The sequence below is a fragment of the Bombina bombina genome, chromosome 4, assembly GCF_027579735.1.
Source record: "Bombina bombina isolate aBomBom1 chromosome 4, aBomBom1.pri, whole genome shotgun sequence".
Taxonomy (NCBI): Eukaryota; Metazoa; Chordata; class Amphibia; order Anura; family Bombinatoridae; genus Bombina; species Bombina bombina.
In genome coordinates, this window is record NC_069502.1 from 484,480,768 (window position 1) to 484,492,422 (window position 11,655).

The following is an 11,655-nucleotide window of genomic DNA, read 5'->3' on the forward strand; positions in this document are numbered from 1 at the left end:
TCTGAAGAGGACTTGCAGGTCCGTGCGGCTCTCGGGAATGTTTCAGTCCTAAATAGCCGTCTCTCTGGTGACTGGGTCAGTGAATTTTGCTGCGTCACTATCTGTTGCTTCCGAGAGTATTCCTTCCCATGTGGTGGGAAAATTAGAAGGTTTAGCACCTCCTTTCCGCTGGTCGGGAAGGTGTTGCTTTAGGAAATTGTCGTTTTTGGACTTGTTCCTTTAGTGGTTCTCTTCTTCATTGAGACCTCTTGGATTGTCCATTTCTCCTTTTGGATGGTTTGCATTTGGGGGACTTGGATTCCCTTCAGGAGTTGGTTGTTCCTTTTTCTGGACATTAGACAGTGAGGTCTATTTGGGCTCCGGTTAGGGGGCCTTCCCCGGTATTGGGAATGCTCTGCATCTCTGTCTTGGGATAGAAGAGGTCCTAGTGGTTTTCCACTCATATGGTTCAGGTATTGCCATCCAAATGGCATCCAAACCCATGTTTTACTGTCCTCTGACTTCGAATCTGAGGTGATGTGGAGGCTTGATGTTGCTCTGTTCGGGTGATTTGTCCTCACTGTTCCCCTTGTGTCTGGAGCTCGTGGCTAGCTGGACAGCTTGCTCAGCATACTAATGCTTTGTGGCTACTCTGTACTGTAGCAAACTGAGGGTTGCTAGTTTGATTCCCGGCGAGGTCTACTCAGCCTTTCCTCCTTTCGCTGTTGATAAAATGAGCAGCGCCTTGTGTCCCTTAGGGGGATTAGCCTCACTTTCAAGCACAGTCATGTTAATCTTGCTTGGACGCCTGTTAGCTCTAGTGTCCTTTTATGGCCCTGGCTCTTTGGAGTGTTGGGCTCCTGCAAGGGGTGGTCTCTTCCCTTTGGGTCGGGACTTGCAAAGGCTTCTTGCTCTTGTAATCCGGGTTATTCTGGATTTTTTCCCTGGGAGGTCTGTTTTTTTTTATATCAGACGAGAGATTTATGTTCCTGGAAGATTGTTTAATCTAAACATTTGTGGGGCCCGGGCTTCTTGTCCTGATCTTCCGGTTGTCGAGGGTTTTACTCAGCGTTTTCTCTTTGTGGATTCACGCTGTGGGATGTTACTGGACCTTATGATCCTAGGACTGGCCGGGGGGTTCCAGTTTCCGTGGTACTTGGGCTTAGCCCTTGTTCTGGCTGTTCAGTTTAACAACTTGGCCAGCTTTACTGAGAGCCGGGGCTCCTTGAGACTTGTCTTGTGCCAGACGATACGGTTCCCTTGGGACAGCCAACTAACGTGACCTGATGGTGGGCTTTCCATTTGCTCAGCTGTCCCTTTTTCACCTGGTATGAGCACTAGCATGATGGTGTTTTAAGGGGTTCTTCCGTGTTCGTCAGTGATGTGGCCTTGTGTCCTCTTGGTTCTCCTATACCTTCCTGTCTTATGGGCAGGTGTTTGTTGATGCTCTCCTCTTCAGGGGGCTTGTTGTCCTCCTTACAGAGGTGTGGTTCCCTTTTTAGGGGCTTCTCCTGTGTTTTGGGAGGATGGAACAGATGTTTATCTGGTTCAGGGATTGGTCTGCTCTTTGAGTTGTTCCTTTACATCTGGTGAACTTCTGGCTCCGTATTGAGACTTAGACCCAAGTAGATCTAGCAAGGCCACCCGACTAACGCCTACTTTATTGTCTTTAGGTTGAAGTGGCTATGTACATTCTTCCGCCCTTTTGGGGGCCGTTGTTGGGGTTCATTTCGGTTCCCTTGCTTCAGATCTACCATTGCTTGGGCTGGTCCGGCTTTGGGGTGACAGTGGACCTTCTTTTTTTAGAGATTCTGTGTCTCTCCCCCTTTGGGATCTGTGAGTAGGCTTGGCGGCCTGGATTGCCTGGAGAGTGTCCTCTTTCTTGGAGGTTGGGCAATCTCTGTCTTGGAGGTTGGGCAGTATGCTATTTTGTGCAGCCTGCTATTTTGTGCGGCCGCCTCTTCCTTATGGATAGTGTTTTCTCTGTGTCTTTCTACGGATGGCTGCGTGTTACTGGACTCAGATGTTTATTTGCTATTTGTAATTTCTGTTGCACAGTCTCTGAGTTCTGATGTATTGAGGACTTTGTCTTCAGCTGTCTTTTTCAATGCTGATGCACGTTTGGGAGATGTTTCTTCTCCTTGATGATGCCCGGTTGCTCCTTGTGGGTTGGGCGTCGTCTCCCCTTATTCTCGGGATCCATTCGGGTCCCAGTGGATTTGGCCTTCCTTTGAAGGGGATTTTTTCCTTTATTGATTTTGCTGTAACTTTTGGGTATCCCTTTGGCTTACCCTTGTCCTCTCCCTTTTGGGGATTTTGGTACTGCACTAGTAAGGGGACCGACTGCTGGGCGACGGTTCTCCTGGAGGAGTGTTGGATCAGTGAGTCTGCTTGCGGTCTCTAGTTAGGCTTTCAGACTATCTGCGGGTCAGTGTCCTTGGGGCCTTTTCCTTCTAGTTCTTTTGCCTGGCTCCGACGAAGCGGGGCTTGGTTTGGTTGTGTTTTTTTCAGGCCTGGTGCCCTCAGAATGGGCCGCTTATTGTACTCTCCCGTTTTGGCATTTAGTGTCCTCCATAGCTTGGTTATTGTTTTCCCAAAAGTAATGAATTCAGCTGTGGGGGGCTAGTTATCAAAGCGTCTAATATGCAGCATTCGCGACGTCAAGTACGCTCGCCATAGTTCGACATACATCGCCGTCGCGGACCATAATTACGTTCGCCATAGTTATCAAAAAACACGTCCAAAATATGCGCGTCAAGTACGGTGCGAAGAGAAGCGGACTCTTGTGATCGAAGTCTGAGCGATTCGAGCTTTTCCCAACTTTATTTATATGTCCTGTAAATTCAATGAACAGAGCATCTACTTTTTCAGCAGATGATATATATAGATATATATATAGATATATATATATAGATATATATAGATATCTAAATATATATATTTATTTTTATTTGTATATTTATCGATATCTATATCCATATCTATGTACATATATATATATATATTTTTGCCAATTTTATTTTTATTGTGCTATAGAATAGTAAATATAGCAAGTAGCTAGCTGACCGTTGAGCCTACTATGTATTTCTGTTTGTATTTTTATTCATTGCGATAAGTAAGGTCCAACACTGCACATACTAATTGTTAAAGAGAGGCATACTTGGAGCCTAATTCCTTCAAATAAAAATTTTCATTTCGTATGCTATAACGAATGCATTACATGGCCCGTCCCTAGTGTTTAACGTAATTTCTAATTAACTTCTTTCTTTTGCAGCATCATATAGATAGATAGATATCTATCTGTATTTTTATATATATATATATATATATATATATATATATATATATATATATATATATATATATATATGCAGGGTATAGTAAACGACTAATAACTACAACAGTGGGAGCTAGCTTACCATCGAGCCTTTTTTTTTTTCTTTCTATAGTAATTAATTGCGACAAGTTCGGTCCCACACTGTGCTCAAAATAGAGAGACACACTTGTAGCCAAATTCATTAAAAGCATTTTTTTCTTTTTATATATTGGATCGAATGCATTTTTTATGTCGACCTCCCCCCCCCCCCACATTGTGTACATCTAATTTTATAATAGACTTCTGTTTCCTTTGCAACATCATATCTAGATATATAGAGAGCAATACAGAGCGAGAGCAAGAGAGAGAGAGAGATGTCTATCTATCTATTTTTTATATATATATTAATATATCTGTATCTATCACTTTATATTTCTCTGTATGTATGTACATATGTTTCTATGTCATTTTAAAATATAATGTTAATGTATGTATGTATGTATATATATATATATATATATATATATATGTACATACATACAAAGAGAGAGAGATATGAAGTTATAGATATTAATAGATACTTAAAAAACAAATTCTATATATTTATATTTTTTAATTCATATATACTTTAAATTAATAAATGGAACACCAATATCATAGAATAATTTTTCAAGCGACAATACCAACCTTGAACTCTTCTCAAAGGAAAACCAAGCACATTTATGTACGTTCCAAATTATCATTTAAAATTCCATTTATAATTATTTAAAAAATTAATATTAAACTTTTTAAATAGTGCTTTTGTTACCTTTATTTTAAAAAGAAGGAATCTAGGCTGAGAATCAAGAGAAATTCAATTGAACCACCCTTTAAAATTGAATTTTGAATTGTTGTTTAATCTGCAAGGTCAACTCATGAATGATTGCCAATGGATAATTGAATTGTACTGCCAGTACAGTCAGTTTACCGTTGTCTTTTATGTCTCTAGGTAGGAGGATGAGAGTATAAATTTACTAAGCCTTAAAAAGTGCTGTATTTGATTCAATTTCTAGTGCTTGCCTTATCCTCACCATTTTCCCCACCATTTATACAATTTATTTCCAAAATATATTTTACCCGTGTTATTGAAGTTTTTGTAATTGTTCAATAAGGGTCTAGCTCCATACTCAAAACTTAATATCTGAAGCATGAACATTAATTTTTCATATTTACTTTCACTTGACTCCTCAGATAACCTATTCTATGTGAAATAGCAATGGAGATGCGATAGTCAATCATATAACAATTCAAATTTTACAAATATCTTGTGGACCTGATACGACAGTGTGGATCAGGTCCGCAAGACCTTGCTGAATATCCTTTCTCTATTCAGCATTGCAACAGCAGGTCTTGTGAGCTCCTGCTGCAACGCCGCACCCTGCAGACTTGAGGATAATTGACGACCAGAAGGTATTGTCAATCAACACGATGGTACTGTATAATTTGTAATTGTTGCGATTACTGTCCGCCTCATAAGATCTGGTGGACAGTGTTATCAATCATCAGTCTTTATACTGCTGCTCCCTATTTTACTATTTCTTGTAATTCTTAATAATTGCCAGAAACACGTCCCCTTATGTGCTTTCATTTATATATATTTCCAGCTATATATTTTTATATACTGCAGCTATATATTTTTATAAATTGTTGCATATTTATACTTATTTACATTTTTTTTTTCCATGTCACTATCAATTAATATTTAAATCAATACAGTGAGACAGTAATAACTGGAATAAACTAATTGTTTAATTTTTTTTTTTTTTAATTTTTGATCAAAATAAACAAAACCAAAAAAAAATCAAAGATCATTTAGCGCCTGCTGCATCTGACGAACTGCCCTAGCAACTGCACGTAGGGCCTCTGCAAGTTCATCAAACACCGGCTGCAGAAATGGTCCCGTTTGTGTCCCCTGATCTCGATCTAGAAAAATAACCAAATAATGTATGTTAGAGAAATCATTTTTCAATATTGAATTTTGAAAACAGTATATTATTTTCACTTACATTCCACTATAGGCACCTCCTCTTCTTCCTCCCTTGGCAATGCTTCGTCAACCAATAACTCCCCCTCCTCTTCCTCAAAAGGCGGCATCTCCTCCTCCTCCTCCCCCCCCCTAGCCACCTCCACTGCTGGTGGAATTATCCCCAGTACTTGGTCGCCTGTAAGAGATGAAACATAGTAATGAATAAGTATTAGTCAGATCAATGTCCAATACCAAATTGTATGATTCTTTCATTAACAAAAATGTTCAAAGTCTCCAAACATTTTCAATTTTTTTAATAATTTTATAAATACATAAAATAATTTAAAAAGATAAATTTTCCCTTTCATCTTTTATAAAGAGATTATAAATGTTTTAAATCATGATAGTTTAATTCATTCTTCTCTTTCTAAGAAAAGCATATCTAGATATTCTCCGTAGTTGAAGATTTGTTAATGATCAGAGATGTCTTGATTAAAAGCAAAATCCATATGCAATGTGATAACTTCCTCAAATGATAGATATACAATTAAGTAAATGGATTTCAACTATATTGTCAATGTTTAAAATTATTCAAATGTTTTTAGTAAAATTGCAAAGAATATTTTGGTTTTTATTGTCCTTTCAACATGCTGGCTTTAATAACATTTAAAATCTTACAAATTGTAAAGTTAGATTTTTCAAACATAGTATGATAATTTAAAATTTACCTTGGATATCAGGGACTTCAGCTCTCCCTGAATCCACATGAGGTGCTGTTATATACCTCATCGGCAACGGTGGTGAGGAGTGGTTGCTCCTGGGCGTTGCCATAGATACTGGCCGCATATATCGTGGCACTAGATCACGCCTGCGATCTGTGAAAATATAAATGTTTATGTACACATTAGATACAGGTTAGATATTATTGTTATGTATCTTCAGCATCCATGTATGTAAATTCCCCCCCCCCCCAAAAAAAAATGCGAGATAACTAGCAATATCTTGCTCTCTCTTGTCTCTCCCTGTCTCTCTTGTCTTCCACTCTCTCGTCTTTATCTCTCTCATCTGTCTCTCTTTCTCTCTCTCGTCTTATCTCTCTCTCTCTCTCTCTCTGTCTCTTTCTGTCTCTCTCTCTGTCTGTCTCTCTAGATCTAGATATATAGTTCTATATACATATCAATATCTAAATATATATATAGATATATATAGAGATATATAGATATAGAGATATAGAGATATATAGATATAGAGATATATAGATATATAGATATAGATATATATAGATATATAGATATATATAGATATATAGATATATAGATATATATATAGATATATAGACAAATAAAAAATTATATTCTATATATGTTTAAACTTGAATGTATATGATGGAGCATGAACATTTTTTTTTACATTCTATATTATATATATGGATAATATAGGTAAGGTTGAAATACAAAATAGTATTGCATTGACTCTTAACAATTTTTTTTTGGCAATGAATTTTTGAATTACAGTAAATTAAATACATAGAAAGAAAAAAATGTCAGGATAAAAATTAAATTACATTCTTAAAAAAATGTAATGTAATTCCTGTAACACAGTAAAATAAAAAAATAAAAAGATTAATCAATGAAGAATCAATGTAATTGATGATTGCTTGCGTCATTTAAGTATCCCTCATATAAACTTCTGATATACGTACATATACGGACCAGTGCTCTTAACGCTTCATAGCGTTCACGCTCCCGTCGCCGAAGGTCAGAAAACCTTCGCAGGCAGCTGCGACGTGTCCTGGTGATACCGGACACCCTCCTCATCCTCCGCATCATCTCATAGATGATGCGGTCTCTGTCCTCGTGTATCATCCCCCGTACACCGCCTATGCGACGGGGAAAGTACCTATTCATCCCGTACACCAATATCAATAATTCACCCTGGGTGAATGGTACAGACATTGCAATATCAATCACAATAAACTTTATGATTTTTTTTATCAAAGTGCGACATATATATATCAATAATAGAGAAATATCATTGGTTGTTGTAAGTGTACATAAAAATATCAATATTTGGTTGGCGGATTATATGTAGCACGTGTTCCTGACTAATAAACATGCAATTGACCTTTTCAAATGATATCATACATGCACCACTAATTACTCTCATGACAATCACAAACTATAAATGTAAAATACGAGATTTACATAGGATTGTCTTGAATCATAATATTCCTGTTTACTGTCATTTTTGTAATCAAAACTAATTGTGGTATATTGCTGTCGCATTAAAAAATTAAAATAATTTTATTTAAAAATGTCAAGATTCACTAAGGCCTAAATGTTGTTTACAATGAATATCTTTCTCAATAAACATCCAAAAAAATACAACGATGGCGTAATTTAAATAAGTGCAAATTGTAATCCGTCATGATAGTCTGTAGGATGTCATACATGTCTACTAGTATAAATATTTTGATGTATAGAGGATGAACATTCATTCCAAACACAAACGTTAACAATTCGGCCTGAGTGACTATTGACAATATCAACTACAAAAATATCTCATATATTAGTGCGACGGCGATATACAAAATAAAGACTAATTTGATTGGTTCTTGGCTGTAAATACATGATATTCGGTTGGCTAATTGCATGTCTCACGTGTTCATTACTACCGGTTCTAAAAAATATAACAAATATTCGGTACGCTATTTAAATGTTTCACGGGTTCATAACTACTTATAACAAAAACATGCGACAGTATTAAAGCTTAACATAAAAAAATCATGAGTATTAAAGCAAGGCATATACAATTATTTTACTTACGGTTTATTCAAATATCGAATTGTGAGATTGCCTGTATTCATGCGTGTACAAAGTATAAGCAAATATTTAAAGAGATCCCTCTCCTGTCGGATAATAGACAAAAAGTAAAATAAGCTGACCCCTTTTATAGACAAATATGACACACTGTAGACACGTATGACACACTATAGACAAGTATGACACACTGTAGACAAGTATGACGGATTTATCGTCATCAAATAATTAATACTGCGACATCAATCTAATTTAAAACTTTATCGACGATAGATTTGCAGAGACATCAAAAGATTCTTATTATTCGATCATTAAAGTAAACGGGCGTCATAAATGACGAAATTATATTGATATTATTCAATTTGTTATAATTACAATAAGAAATGTCAATTGTTAACTGCTAATTGAAATTTTGGAATCTAAGTCTATAAAAGGAAATCTAAAATGGAGTCAAATCACCTATGCTTTACAAGAGCTGTAGGTGCAAGAGTTACTATTTATTGAGATAGATTATTTATTTATTCATTTATTCTCTTGCTGCTATTTTTATCTTGTGATGTCTGCGCCTGGTAAAACAAAGTCAGGGCGCAGCGTGCAATTTAATTTTGAGCAAAACCGGATTTTAGTGACCCTTGTTTTAGAACATTATGATTTTATTATTGGTTCTAAAGCCCATAAGACCTCGCTCTCCAAAAAATCTGCAATTTGGAGAGCAATCGCCAACAGTGTGTCCGCCGAAGGGAATTATCCCAAAACGGTGGACAACTGTAAGAAGCGATTTTCGGACATCAAAAGACGATTAAAGGCCAAGCTGGCCAGGGAGTTACAGTCTGCACGTCGGACCGGTGGTGGCGAGCCATATGTGGCTGAACTTAGAGACTATGAAGTTCAGCTGCGGGAGAAGCTGGGAGCAAACATGACGCTCGGTCTGGATTTAGTGGGGCATGATACTGACGAGTTAGCAGGTAAGATGATATTTATAGAAATATTCCTGTGGCACATTTTATTTAATGTTCCATCAAAGCTTTTTTAGAGGGACATAACACCAACATTGTTTATTTTATGAATTTGAAATAGAATATAATGTAAAACATCATTTTAAGTTACTTATATTATCTATTATTTGGAATATTTGTTAAAATTATTTGATGAAAAGCATATCTATATATGCTCAATAGCTGCTGATTGGATGCTGCACATAGAAGCATCATGTGATTGGAACACCATTGTGCATTGCTTTTACTTCAAATAAGGAAATTTTAGAAATTGAGAAAAAGAAAATATTAAAGTCAATAGGAATGTGTTTCACATTTATATTATCAATATGAATCATGAAATAAAGAATTGCAGTTTAATGCCCCTTTTAAGATCATTATGTGCAATATTATTCTTAATTTATTTATTTTTTGTTGTTGTTGAAGCATCTACCAGTGCAGCAGCTGCTGTCCCTGCTGATGACACAGATAGTGAAGATGCTGCTGATGGTGATGAAACACTACTATTGCCCGTCAGTATCCACACTGAATCCAGCCACAGCTTCTCCTCGGCCGCCACGCACCCGGACATTATGTGCAGCACCCCTGATGTAGCAAGCATTGGCCGATCTACAGGTATGTTTACTATTATTAGCTTGATATCATTTTATTTTTAAAGTGGTATGATTGTTCAATGTTCTAAATATGTATATTCATTTTTATTTATCTAGTTGATGTCCGAAGGGCTTTAGGACCACCTCCAAGATCTACGATCTCCTCCTCAGGTAAAAAATATAAAATTAAAAACATTTTTTTTATAAATATTATCTTTCTTTGCAAATCCTGAATGTAAGCTTAAAAGACAGGCCATTGGGGATTTATAACCTGGGTAACGCTTATTGATTGTTGTCTATATGTAAACATCCAATCAAAAAATGGTCTACCTTTTATTGAAATTTTATGTGCCTGCTTGTAATATATTTTTTTTTTAGATTTTCAAGGAAAGACAAAAAGAAAAATAATCATTATAGATAATAGGATTAAATAATAATCTTGCTTAATATGTCATGATCTATCTGAATCATGTAAGTTTAGTTCATACTAGACTATCACTGTAATGATATTTACATATATTTTAATTTACAATTCTCTGCAAATTAAAATGAATGTAAGGTTTGTATAATCACCTGTGTATCGCATGACCATTCTTTGAGGCCTATTTAACAAATGTCTGTCGGACATTATCCAACTGTGCCGATCAGGTCTGACAGACATAGCCGAATGTGAAGAGCAATACATTCTCAGAACTCAGAGCATGTGGACAGGGTTATGGAGCTGTGGTCTTTAGACTGTTGCTTCATAAGTGTTGTTTTCCAAGAGTCTGAATACTCCCAATAAAAACTTTAAAAGCCCTTAAAGCTACTTACGGAGCTTGATAAATGGACCTCTATATCTCTCTCTCTCTTATGTATTAAACAACAAATGGAGTTGTAGCTACAAAGTTTATTGCGAGCATGCAGGATTTAAAGAAAATGCAGTTATAAACAAACGTAGAAAGAATGCTGCTCCATACCCTTGACGCTATTCACCACAATTGAGTCTGATCTTGTTTATTGACCAACACATGCTGACGGCCCATTGTCCGTTACTCTGAAGGGGCCATTCTCTACATTCAGTGAGTTATTGTGGACATGATCTGCACTGTTGGATCATGTCCAACAGAACAAAGAAAAAGACTCCTAGAATATATTCTCTGTGCATCATCATTGTCAATACGCAAACTTATCACACCATTAGTGGTGCTTGTAATCATGTCATTGATTAATCAACAATCTAATCAGATTGTGATATTGTTGAATTTCTACAATTGATGTGTTAACAATGATGTTGTACGGTGAATAATTTATTATAAATTTGAATATGAAATATTTTTGATAATAAGCCCCTTTACAAGTAGAAATGAATATACACATTCTTATTTATTTTCGACATTTAAGATAACATACAATATACAAATCAGTAATGTTAAAATTCTGTGTCTTACAAATTTGATTGTGTTATGATTTATTTAATATATATGTTTAATATCATATGCATTTAATACTTCCAAATACATTAGTTTAACTAACAATATATTTTAATTTTTTTTTTTTTTAGATGCCGAGCGTGCATTACTGACTTCGGAGGAGATCGACTGTTGTCTTCGTGAGCTGAGAGATTTCACACAGGAGTCGTCCCTGGGAGAGACCCTATTTCCAGAATCACAGGATCAGGGAATTTCCCAGGGAACATCAGAAATAGATTCTCTCAGCCGTTCTGCCCCTCCTGACCCCAAACAACCAGCTGCTTTGGACCCTGGTGACCCTCATGCCCCTGTTGGTCATGCCCCATCAGCTCATGGCCGTGCTGATCCTGGCCACCGACTGCCTCGCATCTCTGATGAGGAGGCAGTCGGGGAAATGTTAGATCTGGCCAGGCAGTACCGGGCAGAACACCGTGAGTTGCGTGGGGCATTAAGCTTATCTATTGAGCAACAGGGGCAGGTATTAAATCGGGTCATTC

The 11,655-nt window shown here is 36.6% G+C and overlaps 1 long non-coding RNA gene across 1 annotated transcript; it reads right to left on the bottom strand.

Annotated features, from left to right (window-relative positions):
- Positions 1 to 5,198: 5,198 nt before the first annotated feature.
- On the bottom strand, positions 5,199 to 6,080 carry LOC128655448 (uncharacterized). Its single transcript, XR_008401800.1, has 3 exons — positions 6,029 to 6,080; positions 5,341 to 5,496; positions 5,199 to 5,257 (listed from the first exon to the last, which is right to left on the bottom strand). It is a non-coding gene; the product is annotated as an uncharacterized LOC128655448 (long non-coding RNA).
- Between the last annotated feature and the right edge of the window lie 5,575 nt (positions 6,081 to 11,655).